General features: G+C 48.8%; 1 protein-coding gene across 9 annotated transcripts in view; it reads right to left on the reverse strand.

The window, feature by feature from the left end:
* SCAP (SREBF chaperone) overlaps window positions 1–15,515 on the reverse strand; it is a 67,954-nt gene extending 52,439 nt beyond the window's left edge. Inside the window, exons 1-2 of one of the 9 annotated variants that reach the window (XM_087732615.1) lie at window positions 15,301–15,515; window positions 1,177–1,244 (exon numbers count right to left, since the gene is read on the reverse strand). The gene's annotated coding sequence lies outside the window, so the exon portion shown is untranslated. Of the gene's footprint in view, window positions 1–1,176; window positions 1,245–9,028; window positions 9,050–12,943; window positions 12,965–14,989; window positions 15,009–15,286 lie in introns of those variants that run through there. The other 8 variants (XM_087732581.1, XM_087732625.1, XM_087732588.1 and 5 more) reach the window with 8 other exon arrangements.
* Between the last annotated feature and the right edge of the window lie 4,082 nt (window positions 15,516–19,597).

Consider the following 19,597-nt stretch of genomic DNA (forward strand, 5'->3'; position numbering starts at 1 on the left):
ATGCCAAGGTGTTCTCCAGAGGTTAGTCCCCCAGCACGTTGTATAAAGCCTCTACACGGAAAGACTTGCACTGCCGCTTCACACACGCGGCTGTGCTCCTTAAGCACACGTCTAATCAGTCTTAATATGACACTTTTGGTAGCCCACTATGTGGTTCTACAAGCCTCACTGAGGTTTAAGAAATATAGCGCAAGATCTCCACGTACAGACAGCAGCCTTCTCATCCCCACCTGTACCAGCACATGAGGTTTGCAACACTCGGACACAGAGCCACAACAGCCTCCTTACTAAACGAGCCTATCGCCAAGAGTCCAGACTAAGCTAATACAAAACTCTGCCTCAGATGCAAGAAGAAAGAGGTGGCTACTCCATAGTATTATGGATGCTGGAACAGTTGAACCGTCTTGGAAAACTCCTACTGTTGCTGTAATCTGCTGGCTCTACCGCAAATTCTTACAAAAAACAAGACTGACCAGCAAAGGCAGAAACATAGAATTTCTTCTTGCAGGAAAAATAAACGCAAACTAACAGATGCTGAATGATACTACTTTTCCCAAGACAAAAGCTTTTATCTCACTTAACAATAGCTACATGTTCCAAATTCTTTACATTTCTGCCTGAAAGCATTTTACAGCCTTGACAGAAGGCCTCCCTTTACCACTGAAGTGCAGGAAAACGCGGCGCTCTCATATGCAGATAGCAGCAGCTCAGACAACAGGAGCCCACTGTAAGCTTAGAGGCAAAATTATCCAATGTATAAAAACTTTTCCCTTTATAAGAAACAGTAACCTGTTTTATTAAAGTATATTCAACATCTCAGTTTTCCATAAAACATTCTTGAATCAGGCCTTAGCGTTAGGTAGTCATAAAAACGTATTACTGAGCTGGTGAAGAGTGGGAAAGAAATATATATAAAAAACAAAATCGCTGTTCTGTAGTAATTTTTCTTGCACTTCAATACATAAAATAATTTGCTCCGTCTTGTTGCCTATAGCAAAGTCCTATATCTAGACTTTCAACGTGACTTTTAACCTAGCATTTTCCATTTAAAACGCCGAGCTTGGTAAAGCAGGAACGGAACCGACATGGTCCTTCTGGCGCCTCAAACCCCACACAGCCGCAGCATCCCCACCGGGACCCCACATCTCAAACGCATCACCTGTCTCTCCGACGTACCTGTTCTTTAGGAGGGGAACAGCACATCACATCAATGGAGCAGAATTTCCGAAGCTTTCCTGCCAAGGCTGTGTATTTGGGGAAGGGAAGGGAAGGGAAGGGGAGGAATGACGGGGAAAGGAGAAAGAGTTTATTAGAAATTAGGATTTATAAAGGTCATTCAGTCGCTCTCTGCTGTTGCCAACAGAGCAGATTAATTTGATGGCTGTTCTCTCAGCGCCCGAGGGCAAGGCGGGCATACGGACCATTAGCAATAACTCACCCGCCCAGCGCTGCTGCCGTCATTTGCCACCTATCCATCAACCCACCCCAGGCTCCCCAGGGACAGCGGAATCAGCGGAGCAGCCTTCTGCCTTCAAAGTTATCACAAAACAAGCGGAGACAGCAGGACTGATGCTGCCAGAGACAAAATTAGCCAGACTACTTCAAAATTGTACTGTCAAATGAGAAAATTTTTGATTTGGGCTCCAGTTTAGATCTTGAGCCACAGCACAGAGGGTCCATAGCGGACAAGGCCTTTTTCATATCCATGCGCCACCTCCTTCACATGACTACAGCCTACGGGGACATACTCACACACACACACACGGCTACAGGCATCTCGTGCGTTCCTGGGCTATACCCGGGACACACAAAGCAGAAAAGCAAGAGTGATCGCCAATACTGAGTCTACAGTCTGATTTACAGTCTCCACTCAACCTGCAAACGTCTCCCTGACCTCCTTTCAGTCCTCACTATAGCTATGACTTCATGACGATGCCAGAAACTCAGCACCACAAACACCCCCCGAGAACAAGTGAAATCAAAGAGCTTCTCTGCAGCTGCAGAAAACAGCCAGATGTTAGATCGCACACACACCAGCAAGGAAAAAAACAAATTTTCTTGCCCTTTGTTGGACTGCAGAGGTGCTTCATACCCTTGAGATGCTAGAAGCTATCACCACTGCGATCCGCTCAGTAAAATGACCGATGTCAGCTGCTGCAAGAACTCCCACATCCCAGCATCAGCAAAAGGGAGAGGGGGAAGGAAGAGAGGAACAGACTTCGGGAACCCAATTCTCCCACTCTTCAGCACGTGTGGATTCTCCTCCAATGAGGGCCAGGGATGAAGCACTCTTCCGAAGACTTCAGAGGTAGGCGAAGAAATATGCTCAAGACACTAACGTCCCTTCATAGAAATGCTACACAATCAGCTCTAACACCAAGTTCCTATTCTCCACTTGCATTCCCATGAGAAGAATAACGGGCTTTGTGCTGTGAAAGGACACAGAGGTCACGGGCAACAGAATACTTCCTATGGGAAAATCATGACCAGCGTGCCAACCTCCCGGAGGCTGGAGGCTGGAATGGGTTAATCCCGACACTGCTCTTTCAGAAGCAAGGCTCCAGAACAGCCTGTATGTTCTCCGTTCAGTATTCTTCATAGAAGGGTACTTTTCATAGTCAAAAAGTAGAAACTCTTCAATAAAACTAAGTTTCAGGCTGCATTCCCTCCATTCCAGCTATATGGCCAAAACAGTATTTAAAGTCTGAACTGAGTCTTTGAACCAGATTTCAATACACAAAATGTGCATCTAGCCCAGGATAACCAGGCACACGCATCCTCAAGTCTCACCTTCCTCTGGTCAGAAACTGGTCAGAAATAAGCTAGTTTTGACAGGAGCTGAACCTCCGAGTTCTCAATAGCACAATATAAGAGCACAATATTGCATTGCGAGGATCAAACATCTCCAACATACCCTGCCCTTCTCATTTATCCTTCTCTGAAGACACCTCAAAGCTCTTCGCACCGGTCTAACGTTTGGACCGTGTGCTCTAAACTTGCCTGGCAACTCATTTCCCTCAGTCAATTAAAAAAAAAAAAAAAAAAAAAAAATCAAACCACCAAAACCAAATGAAAGCATGCTGGCCAGGAACTTGAGAGGTTTAAAGATCAAGGAGTTACACAACATCTCGATACAAAATTCTACACAAGTTAACAGTAGCCACTCACTTCATTCTCAGCTTTTTGCCAGTTTTCCTCCCCCTACAATATTCATTTATGTTTTGAGCATTTAAAAATCCAGAAGTTATCTGAAACAGACCCCATTTTACAAGTGGTGTTTCACTCATTTTACAAATTTTTAATCATGTCTTGAAATGCTTGAGTAGCAATGACAGAGAAACACCGCCACGAAGATTCAAAAAGAAAGCACCTAAATAATCTTAACATCCCAGATAATATGTTATCTGCTACCGAAGAAGGGACTGACATTCCAAATAAGTTTCCAAACCTATTTTCAGGACATTTTTTGGACTTTCATCCCACAAGAGAAGAACCTCAGCTAAACTCCGGCTTAAGAATAGCAATTCATTGAATGTAGTTTCTACCAAATGTCCTTTCTTGCCTCCTAAAATACTCCCAACAGCGTTAGACAACAACTTATTGGTGTGGATGAAATGACAGGATGTTCCACGTGATGAACCATGAAACACAGAAGTTTGGGATATGTAACAAAAATAGAAAGTATCCAAATTTAGAAAGACCCCACAGCCTCAAAGTTTACTCTTTGCATCCAGCCAAAGGAAACTTACTCACTTATTAAGTATATTGACAGCTTACCAAACACAAGAAAGCCTTTCCCAATCTCTTCTTCCTGACCACAGAGCTTTTGCCCAACCTTATTCTTGCTAGCAATGACCTGGCCTCCGCTGCCAATTTACTACAGAGAAAGAAACACGATCACAGCAGACAGCTTCTCCCTGAAAATATGGGTTTAGCCTGTTGTAGCATCATTTACTACAATTTCAGAAATGCTATGAGTATATACCTCACGCAGGGCAAGTGAAGAAGATACATGATAGGAAACCTGAAAAATTAGTTAGGACAAGGGCTAATCTAGAGAAGAAAAGATGCGGGATATATACCACAGAGAGAATCCCCAAATTCAGCTTCCAATTTTGGCGCTAAGCTGCTGAGCGGACTTTGGACAAAAGGCTTGTCCTCTCTAGACTCGCTTCTCCCCAGTCTGGAAAAGGAAAGTAAATTATACCGATTCCATTAGAAAAATACTGTGAAATATAAAGCTAAGAATCACAATTCAAAAGCTGCTACTGTAAATATCAGGAAGATACACATCAAACTCTTACTTTCTTCACAGCATCACCAGAACGTGCTTTTCTAACAAGCGTGCCAAGCAGCATGTCAGTTCTCAGCCACATGAAGTCTGTAAGCCCTCCAGAAGGCTGTTGCTTTATCTGTCACCAAACTGTTCTAGCTAAGGTGGATTTTTTCCACAATATCAATGCATCACCTGCAACTGAATTTGAAAAAGCGCAACCACAATGTTATATTTCTTCCAGGCTTTAGGCAACCGAGTACTAAGCTCCTACTGTAATGAGATAAGAAGGCAAAAAGAGACAAATCAGATCACAGGCTTTTAATTTAATTCTTGAACTTTTTATCATAGAAATAGACATTTACTTAGATAAATAGAAGTCCACAGTTATAACACTATAATTAAAAACTACCAGGAGTTTTGGAAAGGATATAAACCCTCAAGTGCCGTGCAATACATGAACATTTAAACAATGGTATTAGAATGTCTTTTGAAAAAGCATTTTTTCAAATGCCTCATGAACCTCCTCCACCATCTATCGGCAAAGACCGTACTGAACTGTAAAGTGGCAATTCCTTCATTTTATCAAGGAATTTATCGAGTTCAGAACTTGCCATCCAACACATTTTTCACTGAACTGCTCTATCAAGAAGATCATAGAACCATAGAATCGCTAAGGTTGGAAAAGACCCTTAAGATCAAGTCCAACCGTTAACCCAGCGCTGCCAAGGCCACCACTAAACCATGTCCCCAAGCACCACGTCTCCCCGGCTTTTCAATCCCCCCAGGGATGGGGACTCAGCCCCTGCCCTGGGCAGCCTGGGCCAGGGCCTGACACCAGTTCCAGATCAACACCAATTCATTATTATTCAGTCCACTAAAGGTTCTTCCAATGTTATTTTTGCTCTGTGGTTAGTTCTGTAGCGAGTACCGTCTCAGCCAGGCTCAGCTCAGGTGGTGAGGCTTTGGTGCACTTCTCCCTGTTGATGGCACCACGGCAGGGCCTACAGAACCAGGCTGCAGCCTAATTCCTCAAAAGGTTCAGCAGAAATAAAAAAGAACAACGACTTGAGCTATCACCTCGTCAGACAGCATTAGGTCTGACGGCCTTCATGTGTGGCACCACCTCAACGGGATCAGACCTAAGCCATACGTGAATTAACTCTGTATTTAAAGCTCCCAACAAGCGAAGCACAAAGAAGCAGGTTTGGACAGTGGCTCTGCTTTGACAAGAAAATCTCATTCGACAGCTAAAGTTGTATCTTTCCAGGAATAACAGAGTCGCAAATAAAAACCCACTGCTTTGCATGACAGCAAAGGGGAAAAAAAAAGAAAGGGCGGGAGGGCAGACTACATAACAAACAGTATGTTTAAAAAAAACCTAAGGGGAATTAAAAGAGAAAAATATTTGGAGGTGGCAGAGGCTACTTAGAGATCTTACATGGGAAGCTCAGAAGAAACGCCTATCATATATCAGAAAATTCAGTGTCAAAGACGTGTCCAAATGAGGAAAATAAGGAGAGAGGTTCTTGTACCCTGTGTACGAGAACACTGTCCAGCAGGTCAAAAAGGAGCCTGAGGAACCGCTGGGAAGAGGCGTAAGAACTAATAATAAATGCTAATTGAGATGCCATGAGCAGCAAGTCCTCCAGAGGGTCTCTAGGACCATTCGATGATCACGAGAACACAGAGAGAACAAAAAATCATAGAAGAAAAGCTAAATAAAATTTGACTTTATCTTCGCAGAGGAGAAGTTACGGGGGGAGGACGCTTCCCTGCTGAAATCCTCCGAGGAGGGCCTGAGAAGGGGTTACCGAACGAGGCGTTACGCCAGCCAGCGGCCCGGAGCAGAGGTACGACTGCAAGAGACCCAGAGGAACTCCACCGCCAAAGAGCTGAAGTAACGCGTAACCTTTTGTCCCAATACGGTTGCTGAAAGGTGGGAAGTATTCTTCCAACTTTTACTATGGAATATCTGGGAAACTACAGATCACTAAGGCAGATATTCTAAAGGAATCAGTAGAAAATAGCAAACAGCTTGATGGAAGGAGAGTTACCACACATGGGGGAAGAGTCAGCTTCATGAATCTGTTAGATGGACTTCTCCGGAGGAATAAACAAGCACATAGAGCAGAGATGTAATTTAGGAAGCCTACCTAGACTGCTAAAATGTGTTCAAGAAAACTCCTTACTGGGGACTTCTGAAAAACCTAAGCTGTCACGCGATACAGGGGGAGGGCCTTCATAGGGACAGAAGCTGATTATGAGAGAGGTTAAAAAAGGATCATAACAAACATCTGGTTCTTTTAACAGAGGGAGGTAGCCAGACGGTCCCACAGGGACCTGTGCTGTTTGACATACTCACAATTTCCCTGGAAAAAAGGTGCAATGTTGACATAAATAACACTTTCAGTTGTCTGTTATTCATGGTGGCAAAGATCCGGCCGACTGAAGAGCTGGCAGAAATAACTCCACACCAGGTGACCGGGCAACAAAATGAGAGATTAAGTTCAATGCCAATGAACGGTATGTGATGCATACGGGGAAAATAATGTTACGGACACAGGAATGCATTCTCGACTGGCTATCGCTGCTCATGAACAAGATCCTGAGGTCCTAATCGTTAATTCGCTGAAAATGTGAACTCGATGCAGCCAAAAAAAGCAAATTGTATACTAGGAACTGTTAAGAATGGAATGGAGAACAAATAGAAATAATTAACGTGCAAATCTGTGCTATGCACGCACTAAGCGCTATAGACAGTTCTGGTCATTCTTCCTCTTCCTCCTCATCTCAAAAAGGAGATGCAGGAGAACTAGAAAAGGTACAGAAAAGTTCAACAAGGATGATCAAAGATACAGAGCAGCTTCCATAAAACAAAAAAGTATGGAAAGACTTTTTAATCTGGAAAAGATTTTATCAGCAAATGGATACAAAACCCAAAGATGATCTGAGGAAACCGAACGGGGAGGGCTGCCTCTCTCAGTACAGGAATAAATCAGCATCGAAGGAAACTACGAAGTGGCAGCTCAAAATAAACACACAGTGAAGCTGGGGAAATCTTTACCCCAGGACACTGTCTGTGTCACGTGGGTTAAAAAAGCAAGCGGACAAATCTTTGGAAGAGCGAGCAGTGAAGCCGCGTTCAGTGCAAAGCCAAGGCATTCCTCTGGCTCGGGAAGCCCCTCGGCCACAAGCCGCTTCTCCCGAACACCGCGCTGGCTGCCAGCATCCAACGCCTTTGCCTTCTTCGTACACTCCTCCCCTGTACCAAACACCGGCCACACTCAGAAACCAGACACTAACCTAAACGGGCCGTCAGTCTGACCCAGCAGCTGTCCTCATGCAACGCCCCTCACATGATCGCTGTTGGAATAATCCGCTTCTTTTTGTTTGTTGATGTAGCTGCTTTACGACAAACGGCTAGGGAATCACTTTCTCCTAAAAATACCAAAAGACTGATGCAACACCCGCATGCGATTACACATCAGAGCTTTACCATTAAATCCAGCTCTAGCAAATGCACCTTTCGCTTCAGCGAGAGCGCGCTGGCCTGTTGCGGTATGCCCCACCTTGGGGGCCAGGCACAAAAACTGCGGGATTCGATCAGCTTTTCACTCCCTGGCTGCTCGGGACGTTCCTGACTCCAGCAGTAGAGAAATTAACTCCGGGATCCAAACAATAACCAACAAAGAGCATCCTTGATCTTTTTTAGGATATACCTTGTCTATATGAATGCACTGATCAGGCATCTTAAACCCAGATTTTAAAGTTTCTGAAGTATGGAGAAAATTAATTTCCATAAAAATAATTTGGACTCCAAGTGTTAATTAGGTGTTATTTACCTTTTTGTATGTCTTAATCAAGCTCCATTGCTGTACTATAAAGTAGCTGTGCTTACATTTGTACTTCCTCCTGAACACCATGTCATCCGCTTGGCTCTTTCCATAACAATCCCTGCAGCTCTTTAAGGAAGACTTCCGCGAGCAGCACACACACAGCTCACCCAGCACGGACCTGCAACACGCTTGCCTTCCTCCTACGGCTACTCTTTCTACTACTGTCATTTTCTAAACCTCTCTGCAAGATCAGATTTAACATCTTAGCCCCATTCCTCTTGTTTGTGATCCGAAATCTGTAGAATACTTTTGGGCGTCATTCATGAAGTGGTAACTTTGTCAGATCCATCCTCAGTGTCATTTCTGGAAAGTTTCTGAGTACTACCCATATCACGGACTAGCAATAAAGAGTCAAAACCTCCCCAAAGCAGCCCTCACACCCCACTGAAGCATGCAAACTGCAAAAAATCAAGATAAACACTTCAGCATAACCACAACAGCTTTCTGTGGAACACACAAGGCCAGACACACACTTCTGCAGGGAAGGACATCATCTTTTTCTTCCAGTTCATTCTGTCCGCAGTGAAAGGCACCACCCGCAAGGCAGGCTGCCCTTTGCCTGCTCCGTTAATCCTGCCGCGGTCAGAGACCCGCAGCCCAGGCAGCACGAACAAACCTCGTTAGTAATTACAGCTCACGCGTGAGAGAAGACAGGGCTAGAGGGGACTCTGAGGGCTCCAGTTCACGCACCTGACTCGGAGCGTTATGAATCATGCCCAGATGATTCCTACCAGATGTTTATCCAACTTGCTCTCAAGCATTTAGCTGGAGACCCTACAGCCACCCCAAGCACTCAGTACTAAGCTTTAGACAGTTTTTTTTAACGTTTTACCTCTGTCCCTCCCCAAATACATACTTCTGTGCTGTTCCCTGCGGGCACGGAGAACAGGGCAGCCTCAGCAGAGTAAATTCCTTGAGCCTCCCCTCAGTCTTCTCAGGGCACACAGCTTTCCAGAGACAGACTGCTCTGCTCCACAGTCTCTCCACTTGGTTCACGGCACTTCCCCAGTGTCATACCAAAACCAGGTCTCGGGGTGTCCCAATGAAGCTTTACCAACACTGGGTAAAACGGAAGGATTACGTCATAACCTGCACTTTATTTTCCGGTTTATATACCCAAAGAAAACTTTTGCCTCCCCTCCTCCTTTCCCCAGTGGTCACCAGTACGGGTGAAAATGCTCCTTTAATTCTGGATTATACCTAATCGATTATTCCAATGCCTGCAGCTGATTATTTTTGCCTGAATACAAAACCTCACCGCTGTCCCTACTGACCTGTAGCCTATTTTTCAGGCAACATTTAAGTCATCAAATCCATTTCTCGATTTTTAATCCTGTCATATAGCACATCTGCAGTCCTTCCCACCTTCACGGCATTTACGACTTTAATACGCATCGTCTGCGCAGACCACTGAAATCATGAATGAGGACCCGTAGCCCCCACAGTAACCTTCTCAATACAGCCTTCTGTGTTAACGAGGTCTTTACTGGTACTCTCACTATGTTTATTTAACCAGGTTTGTATCCATCATATAGTGGCACTTTCTTAGGTTTTAGGGGTTTTTTAAACCTTACCTACTTGAGAATCCTATTAGGACAAAAATCAAAACCTTACCAAATGGAAGATACACGGAAGATTTTGTTTCTGTGGCAAACCAGCACGGGCTGTTACATGCTCCTTGTAATCTTTCAGGTGCTTACAAATCATTTGACTACTTGCTGCGGGATTTTAAGATGACTACTACTCTCCATTCTCTTCTTCCCACTCCTTCACCTACACAAACTGCTTGCTCTTCTCTAGTCTTTCAAAACATCACCTATTTTCCATTTCTCAAAAGATTCCTACTAAAGCTTTTAAGGGCCTTTTTTAGTCTGTACTTTAAGTACACAGATGAAAATACCTCATTTAGATGCAAGTCTGCTCTTTCTTTATTCTAGTCTGTCACGAGCATTAGATGCTCGCCAGCTGACTTTGGTCTTCAGTAAGAATCAACTACAAGAGATACTGAACGCTTCAGTTTCAGTGACACCGAACACGAGGTTTTCCTCTCTGTTCTTTCCTCCGTCATCTTCTTACTATTAAGACATTCACAGAATAATTTTTGTATCCCTTGATGGCCTCTGCTGGTCAGGTTTGATTTCTATCTTAATTCTTCTTACGTGGTCTTGCTACTCTTAACGGAAAACAGGAACACATCTGGTTTGGAATAACACACATACTGCAGGAGTGATGAAAGCAACGTTTGCAAGTAGTACCTTAAGAAGGTCATTTCGACCCAGTACTGCTTTTTTAAGGCAAAGTTCACCTACAGCAGCCGTTTATTACAACACACCCACTGGATATTCACTCTTTTTTCCTCAACAGTTCTCCAGCTGCAACTACTCATTTACCTCATCAAATAAATACCTCAAACGAGCATGACTTCTTTCCTGTTTCTTTATCTACAGCTTAGACTCTTTTCCCTGCAAAGGATACATTTCCTGGTTCAAAACTCTCCTTCAGGACAGAAATCAGAATTAATGGTTAATAACCTATATTTAAAAGAAAAAACAAAAAAACCCCACCAAACTATTTAATTGAGGCCCATAGGTTCCGACTGTATGGTTTTCAGTTCTATTTCTCAACTAGATAGTCTTTTCTGTATATCCGAACACCACCTTCGACTGCAACTATCTTTTAAGAGATTGTGCCATGACAAATGCTTAACATCCGTATTTTGTTCTGCGGGTTTACAGGGTAGGGAAACTGAAATTGGACAATAATATTTTTAAAGAGTGCCCATAACGGGTAAATACACTCCTGAGAAGGAACCGTAGCTCATTTAGCAGCCCACTACACCATTGCTTATGTTTAGATCGCTACTCCAGTCCTGGGTGCTACAGATACAGTGGGTTTCTGAAACCCTTCCCAGGTAAACCACATCTACGTAAATTCTTCTGGCGGACTTCTGCATTTTCCACGTACGGCTCCAGTTCCCCATACAAAGGCGCAGTCCCTCCACCACGCAGAAAACGGTTCTGGCTCTGACTTGAACAGAGGAAGGGCAGAAGAGCTTTTTTAGGTATCTTCCTTCTGCTGAAATTTGCATTGCCAGCACAGAGGTTTCAAGCACCTTTTGCATCACTGCCGTTTTCATCACTGCTCCCACAGTCCTTTGAATTCAGTCCAGCAGCTAGCTTTGGTGATCTCTGTTGATGCAACAGAAGTGTTATTTACCACGATCACGGCTTATATTGGGTCATTTGCCTCCTATAAGAAAATTCCCCCCAAAGAAATCTCAGAAATAGCTTTCGAGTAAGCCACGTTAAAAACACACCTATAACAAAGGCCAGCTATCGCTGGCAGAAGTTTCCTGACTAACTGCAATTAGAGTTGGACCAAACTCAGTTTATGCATTAAGCACTACCATTTTCCTGAAAAATATGTTGTGGAAACATCCAAAACAATAGTCTTCCCATTTCGGAAGGAGGACTTGGTTTCTGTAGTGATGGCTGGGTACCTTCTGACAGCTGTCAAGCGAAGGGTTTCTAAAACTTCTGGCTTTGGCAGAAAAACAGAAGTCTACCTTTGGCTCTCTGTGTAAACACACTTCCTTTTCTACACAGAACCTCTCTACAACTCCCGAACGTTAGAGCTTCGGTGGTATTTTCACTCTGAACTCTTGAATGCTGGAAGTTTTGGCTGTGTCCGTCATCGAATTAACAGGTATCCTCTCACAGGCAGGATGCTAACAGTGACCGAAATAAGGGAGACAACAAACGCAGCTCTGACCACTTAGTCCATGAAATAGAAAGCAAAAATTAAGAAGGAAGCTTCAGCATGTATTTCCCTGCATCGTTCCCTCAAAAAAAACAAAACCAAAACACCAACCCACAAATGACCAAACCTTTAATCAGAACAGTTTTCATTATAAAAAATAAGTCTGCACTTCAATATCTTGCAGGCTTGAAAAGCGCCCTGAGAAGGCACAAGGGAACACAAGCATATGTAAGGTGACTCACTTGCATGGGATTGATTTTCAACAGGTTCTAGGTTACAGAAGTAACATTTGGCAAGCCTGAATAAGCAACCTACCAGGACTCTCACCATCCGATAAGGGAGCTTTTTGTCCCCTCTAGCATCACGCAGAACTAAACATTTTTCTTTCTAATAATCACCAATTAAAAACGAAGGATCGGCAAATCACTAAGCTCTTTCTTCCCAACAGCGAAACAATCCCAAAACTACTCTGTTAGAAAACAAGTCTGAAAGTCTGACTCGGACATTGTCTTCTGAAAACAAACCGACTATTATTCCCATGGTATCTTTATCACAATGGTCCATACAAGATTAATTCAGTTTTTAACCAAAGAATTGCAACCCTCCTCCCCTCCTCATTCACCACTGCTCTCTCGCTGCAGCTGAAACTCACTCCTTTGCTGGCAGGAGCCTTAGAATTTCATTTTCTTCCCAAGGGAACCCAGTTATACGGAACGGACACCAGCCGTTCTGAAACAGCGGGACTGTGTCTTCACCTGAGGACGCACGTTAAAAGATTCACGCGAAGACAACCACCTTTAAGTCCCCGTTCCTCCACCTTCTGTTTGAAATTTTGGTTGTGAGAAGTAATAGCTTACAGATGTTGAAACAGAGGGCCGCACGGCCACAGAACTGCCTCATCGTCCCCAAGACCTTTCTTTCTCGCCCTTTAGCGCACCATGTAAGTTTTGAAGGAATTGTAACACACGCTATTACAGCTAAGGAATGCCTTTAGAGCTCAGTCTACACCTACCTCCAGTCTCGTTCTATACTCAAGACAGAGTTTCTCGGGCCAAGCGCCATCGCTTCCTCCTTGCTCATACAGCACCCAGCACAGAGGAGAGTGCTCCCCCCCACCGGGGCTCTGTGCTGCCGCGGCACGCTGTAAAAAAACTGTTGTAAAATGGGAAAAAGCTGCCTGCAGCTCCCTGGAAAGAGTTGAGGGAGGTCCGGCAGTCCCACGAGCACGGCGCAGAAAGCGGCTGCAGTGAGAATAGAAAGGAGGATTCCCAGGTCACAAGATCTGCTGAAATTGCTGTGCTGCTGCTGCGCCCCTTCCACTCATTACCTGCTACGCTCTGCTATAGACAGGAACACTACTTTTGTTCATCAAGCTGTACCTATTCTATTTTTTTTAAACCCTTTGCTCAGAGAAGGAAAGGAAAGAAAAAAAAAAAAAAAGACTTTTCTATGCATAATTATATGAACTCTGATGACAGACAGGCCTAGCAACCCACTGAATAAAAATAACATTGAATAACTCAACAGCCATCTTCAGAGAGAGCTTGACAAATTCATTCATCACTCAGATTTTGACACTTAAAAAAACTATTTTAATGGTCCTGAGGCAAAACCCAATTCTTCTTTGCTCTTTTGTGATGTTATATTTGAATCACGTTTGGAAAAATAAAACAGCATTGTACCAAGTTAAGCTTTGTAACCGAAAATCTTGAGCAGAATTGTTTTGGCGGAAGGACTCAGGGGCTAACAGCACAGCTCCCTACGTGTCAGACGTTCAGTGAAAATCCCAGGGTGTTTTCCTTTCTTCTGAATTCAAGTCAGCTAATCTCCCTTCTGCATTACACAACAGCTCATGTAATCCTAAATTTATCACACTAATACGCTGTCATAGCAGTTACAGGTTTCGTAAAGACTGAGATTGTGCCTCATCTTTGCCCCTCTCACGAAAGAAAACTTAATTTGTCTTTCAACGATCCTGAAAAATAAGCGGATGTTTCATTCAGGAAATTCTGCATTAAGGCAGTAGTCCTTTCCTCAGGATTCTCCCAAATACAAAACCACAACTACACCACTTCAGGATTCAAACAGTTCCTTGCTCATTATATTAGAAAATAATCTAAAAATGTTTATCTGGTCTCAGACAAGGAAGTTGATTCCTAAATTTTAACCGGATCTCAAAGACTGGGGTGATCAGCCAGAGTGAAAGGTACCTGCAGCACCGTGCTACCGTCGCAGAGCAAAGTCCCCACAAAATCAAAGCAGCGGAATAGTTCTGGTTCTGAAGCGGTCGGCAGCTACCTACCGATGTGCCAAGCAAACCTATCGAGCAGAGGAGTACACTCCACGTTTCAGTCATTCCCTTTACATACGCACTCCTTCTTCTTTCTTATAAAGCATATTCTTCCGATTCTGCAGCAGAGATGATTAACTCTTTCCTTCTACTCACCCTCTTTACTGCTTTAGTCCCATCCCACCACCTTACTGGCACAGGTTGCCCAGGGAGGCTGCGGATGCCCCATCCCTGGAAGTGCTCAGGGCCAGGCTGGATGAGGCTCGGAGCAGCCTGGTCCGGTGGAAGGTGCCCGAGCCACGGCAGGGGGTTGGATCGGATGAGCTTTAAGGTCCCTTCCACCCCAAGCCATCCTGTGATCCTTGACCCACCAGCCCCACAAAACTTTCCACATCCAGACACATTTCCTCACGCTTTCCCTCCCCTCTATTCCCTGCTTTCCTCCAGCACAGCAATACCTCAGGCTGACGACTCACGGTTTCCTATGAAGCCAACGCTCTCTTTTCATCCCAATTCCTTCCAAATCCCCCCGCGGGCAGAGCATTCGCTGCTCCGTACCCTCTGCACAAGCACCCAACCCCAACCTCCCCTCCCTTCCCACTTGCTCCTCCATCCTCAGGCGCCAAGCCCCTTCTTCTGCCCACCTCACGAAAGCTTTTTACAGACAAGAAAATTAATTATTTTGGGGGGGGGTGGGGAGAACCCCCCCCCCTCCTTTGTGCACCCCCAAAAATCCCCCCCCCCCCCCCCCCCCCCGACACCACACACCGGTTCGGGGGCCTCCCCTCAGGCTTCCCGCCGGGGACGAGGCCTAAAGGGCCGCGGTTCACCTCAGGAACGAAGCGCGGGGGGGGGGGGGGGGGGGGGGCGGGAATCCTGCGAGCGACCGTTAAACGGCCGTTAAAAAAAAAAAAAGGGGGGGGGGGGGGGGGGCGGCGGCGGCGCGCGCCCTCCCCTCACACGCACGCACGCGCGCGGCCGCGCGCGTGCGTGCGTGTGAGGGGAAGGCGCGCGCCCCCGGGGCCCGGCGGGAACGGAAATTTCGGTGTCACCGATCGCGCTTACCGGTTACTTCTCACCTCACCGACGGCTGGGGCGGGGGGGAGGGAAAGCAGCGGTTCCTCCTCACCTCCGACCTTTGACCTCTCCGCGGCCGTGAGTCCGTTTCGTTCCTTCTAAATTTTCTTTTCTTTTTTCCTTCCTTTTTAAAAATTCATCTTTCGGTTTGTTCTCCTCTCTTCTTCCTCACCCTAAACCTTTGGCGCTCGGACACCCTTCACGTTCACCCACCCCCTCCCGCCCTCCCCCCGTTGCCGCCGCCGCCGCCGCTACCGGGCCCCACGCGCGCGCGCGCAACGCCGAACGTCGGCCGCGCCCCCCGCCGCCGCGGCCACGCCCCCGCCGTAACCACGCCCACAGCCCTGACTACGCCCCCCGTCGCCCTAACCACGCCGCCTTTCGCGCAGAACCACGCCCCCGTCGCCCTAACCACGCCCGCTCCGTTCTAAGCACGCCTCCTGAGTGCCCATAGCGCTTTGGTCACGCCCCCTCCGCGCATCAGGCCACGCCCCCCGGTGTCACGTTGGAGGGCGGAAGCGGCCCGGTGGTGGCGGGAACGCGTGGAGCGGGGATGGGGGGGGCGGCGAGACCGGGGAGACACGGAGGGAACGGCAGGGCCGGAGGGGGATGAGGGGTCCCGGCGCACAGGGGGGGTCGCGGGGCCTGAGAGGGGAGGATTGGGCAGCGGAGGGGGGGAGAGCGGAGCTGGAGGGAGGATCTCACGGCGGGAGCCGGTGCACCGGAGCTGCGGGGAGCAGACACCGGGAGCCCCGGGCGCAGAGGGGACGTGGCTTGGGCTGGGTCGGGAGCGCTGCAAAGGTGCCGGCCCGGCGGTCAGCCCCGGCACAGCTCCCGGCTGCCCAGCATCGCTCCCCACATCGCCGGTGTCCCAAAGGGCCTTGGCAGGCAACCAGAGCGAGAAGCGGGGAAGGAGCAGAAGCAGGAGGGGGGAAAGGCGGCGCCTGCTCATTCACCTCCTGGGGCTGAGCACAGAGTCACAGAATCCTTTGGGTTGGAAAAGACCCTGAAGATCCTTGAGTCCAACCGTTAACCCAGCGCTGCCAAGGCCACCACTAAACCATGTCCCTCAGCACCACATCTCCCCGGCTTTTCAATCCCTCCAGGGGTGGGGACTCAGCCCCTGCCCTGGGCAGCCTGGGCCAGGGCCTGACAGCCCTTTCCGTGAAGGAACTTTTCCTAATATCCCACCTAAACCTGCCCTGGCGCAGCTTGAGGCCGTTCCCTCTCGTCCCATCGCTTGTTCCTGGGGAGAAGAGACCGAGCCCCCCCGGCTCCAGCCTCCTTTCAGGCGGTTGCAGAGAGCGATGAGGGCTCCCCTCAGCCTCCTCTTCTCCAGGCTGAGCCCCCCCAGCTCCCCCAGCCGCTCCTCCCCAGCCTTGGGCTCCAGCCCCTGCCCCAGCCTCGCTGCCCTGCTCTGGCCACGCTCCAGCCCCTCCATGGCCGCCTTGGGGTGAGGGGCCCAGCGCTGAGCACAGCATCTCCAGATCCAGCCCCGCAGCACGCCCAGGACCCCACGGTTCGGTGACGTGCCGTGCAATGCACAAAGTTTCCCTTAAGCCTCGTTTTTGAGGTGGTGGTGGTGCATCTGGCCCAGAGGCAGCCACGCTGGAGGTGCTACGGGCTGTCTTACCCAAAATACCGGGCCTTTCCAGGGCCTTTCTTGCGGCCGTCAGGCTCTGATGCTGTGTGACAGTCCCCACTGCTGGCAGCCCTGCCCGCTACCATCGCATCCAACCCTCTCCCAGCAGACCCGCGGCCCCGTCCCACCAGTCCCAGCCTTGGTGGGCCTTTCCCCGGTTGCTGCCCGGCCAAGGCCCTGTGCTGCTTTCCCCGAGGCCGAGGGAACGACGACCAGAGAGAGCGCGAGCCTCGGCCAAGTCCTGCCTGCTTTATCAATCGAGACGCGGCGTTTCGCAAGCTCTGGCTCGCAAACAAAGAGCTGCGCGTAGCGGCAGCCCCGAGCACGCAGATGTTGGCCGACCCCGCGCAAGGCCGCCCTGTTCTGCCATCGATCGCATCCCTCCTAATCTCCACTTTCTCCGCTGCCTTCCCGCAGTGACAGCTCCCGAGCAAGGTCTCGGTTCGGTCACGGCCGCGCCGGGCGGCCTCAGCTCAGCAGAGCTGCCAGATTGGCCTCCGGTGTTGGCATCCCGATGGCAGATGCCAACTCTGGGTGTCAGGCAGGGATGGAGGAAACGCTGGGCTTGGTCCTCGCTGTGAGCCAGGAGCCACCACGGGTTTCACCTCCCTTTCTCTCCCTTTTCTGGTAACTACAGGCCTGTCAGTCTCACCTCTGTGCCTGGCAAAACTACGGAGAAAATTATTCTGGGGGTTACTGAAAAACACCTGAAGGACAACGCAGTCACTGGCCCCAGCCAGCACGGGTTCACGAGGGGAAAGGCCTGCTTGACAAACACAATTTCCTTCTATGACAAGGTTACCCACCGAGTTGACCAAGAGAAGCCAGTCGATGTAATCTTTCTGGACTTCAGTAAAGCCTTCGATACTGTCTCTCACAGCATCCTCCTGGACAAAATGTCCAGCATCCAGCTGGATAAACACATAATGCCGTGGGTGAGCGATTGGCTGACGGGTCAGGCTCAAAGGGTTGTAGTAAATGGGGTTACATCGGGCTGGCGACCAGTCACTAGTGGGGTTCTGCAGGGATCCATCTTGGGGCCAGTCCTCTTCAATATCTTCATAAATGACTTGGATGCAGGACTTGAAGGACTGCTATCAAAGTTTGCCAATGATACAAAACCGGGAGGAGCCGTGGACACTCTGGAGGGCAGAGAGGCCCTGCAGAGGGATCTGGACAAATGAGAGAGCTGGGCAATCACCAACCGTATGGAGTTTAACAAGGGCAAGTGCCGGATTCTGCACCCGAAACATAGCAACCCTGGATGTACCTACAGACTGGGGAACGAGAGGCTGGAGAGCAGCCCCGCGGAGAGGGATATGGGGGTTCTGGTTGACGGCAAGTTGAACATGAGCCAACAGTGAGCCCTGGCAGCCAGGAGGGCAAACCGTGTCCTGGGGTGCATCAAGCACTGCATCGCCAGCCGGTCGAGGGAGGGGATCGTCCCGCTCTGCTCTGCACTGGTGCGGCCTCACCTCGAGCACTGTGTGCAGTTCTGGGCCCCACAGTACAAAAAGGACACAGAGCTACTGGAGAGCGTCCAGAGGAGAGCCACGGAGATGGTGAGGGTTTAGAGGGGAAGCCGTACGAGGAGCGGCTGAAGGCACTTGGTCTGTTCAGCCTGGAGAAGAGGAGACTGAGGGGAGACCTCATCGCGGTCTACAGCTTTCTCGCGAGGGGAAGAGGAGGGGCAGGCGCTGATCTCTTCTCCCTGGCGACCCAGGATAGGACCCGTGGGAACAGCAGGAAGCTATGCCAGGGAGGGTTAGGTTGGACCTTAGGAAAAGGTTCTTCACCCAGAGGGTGGTGGAGCACTGGAACAGGCTGCCCCGGGAGGCAGTCACGGTGCCAAGCCTGACAGCATTTAAGAAGCAATAGGACAACGCCCTCAGCCACATGGTGTGAATTTTGGGGGTGTCCTATGCAGGGACAGGAGTTGGACTTGATGATCCTTGTGGGTCCCTTCCAGCTCAGGACATTCTGTGATTCTCCAGGAGGCATCTCCCAGATGCTGCCTGTCCGAGCCCTCGCCGCCTCCCCGCTGCCATCGCCACTGGTTATTGGTGCAACAAAAAGCCCGTGGGCACCGGGGCATGCTGAAATTCTGGGCCAAAGCCGCTGCTGTTGGGAAACAGCGTGCAGGCAGCACCGTTGCACACGGCGGGGAAGAGCAGCTGGTTCGGAAGGGCCTTGGATCCCGGGGAAACGCACTGACTCCGAGCCCAGGGCAGCCTCCTTTTTCTCACTTGGATGCAGGCATCGGTTGAGCGCAGAAAGAACCAGGCAAAAGCCACCAGCAACGTCGCACAGTCACCCTGCCGGTTCTGGAGGAGGCAGGCAGAGCCTTGGAGCGGGGATGTTTTGGGATCTCTCCAAGGGGAAGCTGATGATCCTGGTATTACCTCCGTTATACACCATTACATGCCTGTTACAGGTGCATTTTAAGCAGCCGTAGTGCCTGCAGCTCCCTTCCCCAGCACCTGGTTGTCTCATCCTCCCTTTGCAGAGTGTGACCGGGCACTGTCCCCCGGGCACTGCCACCACGCTGGGCTGCCGGCAGCGGTGCTGGGCTCTGCCGCTTGCCCGGCTGGTGGCCAAGGAATGGGTTTTACCCCAGCAAGACACAGCGGGCACCAGCCTGCAGGTTCGTGTGACAC

Source organism: Nipponia nippon, unplaced genomic scaffold, assembly GCF_047370975.1.
Source record: "Nipponia nippon isolate SJK-2023a ecotype South Korea unplaced genomic scaffold, ASM4737097v1 scaffold_1, whole genome shotgun sequence".
Taxonomy (NCBI): domain Eukaryota; kingdom Metazoa; phylum Chordata; class Aves; order Pelecaniformes; family Threskiornithidae; genus Nipponia; species Nipponia nippon.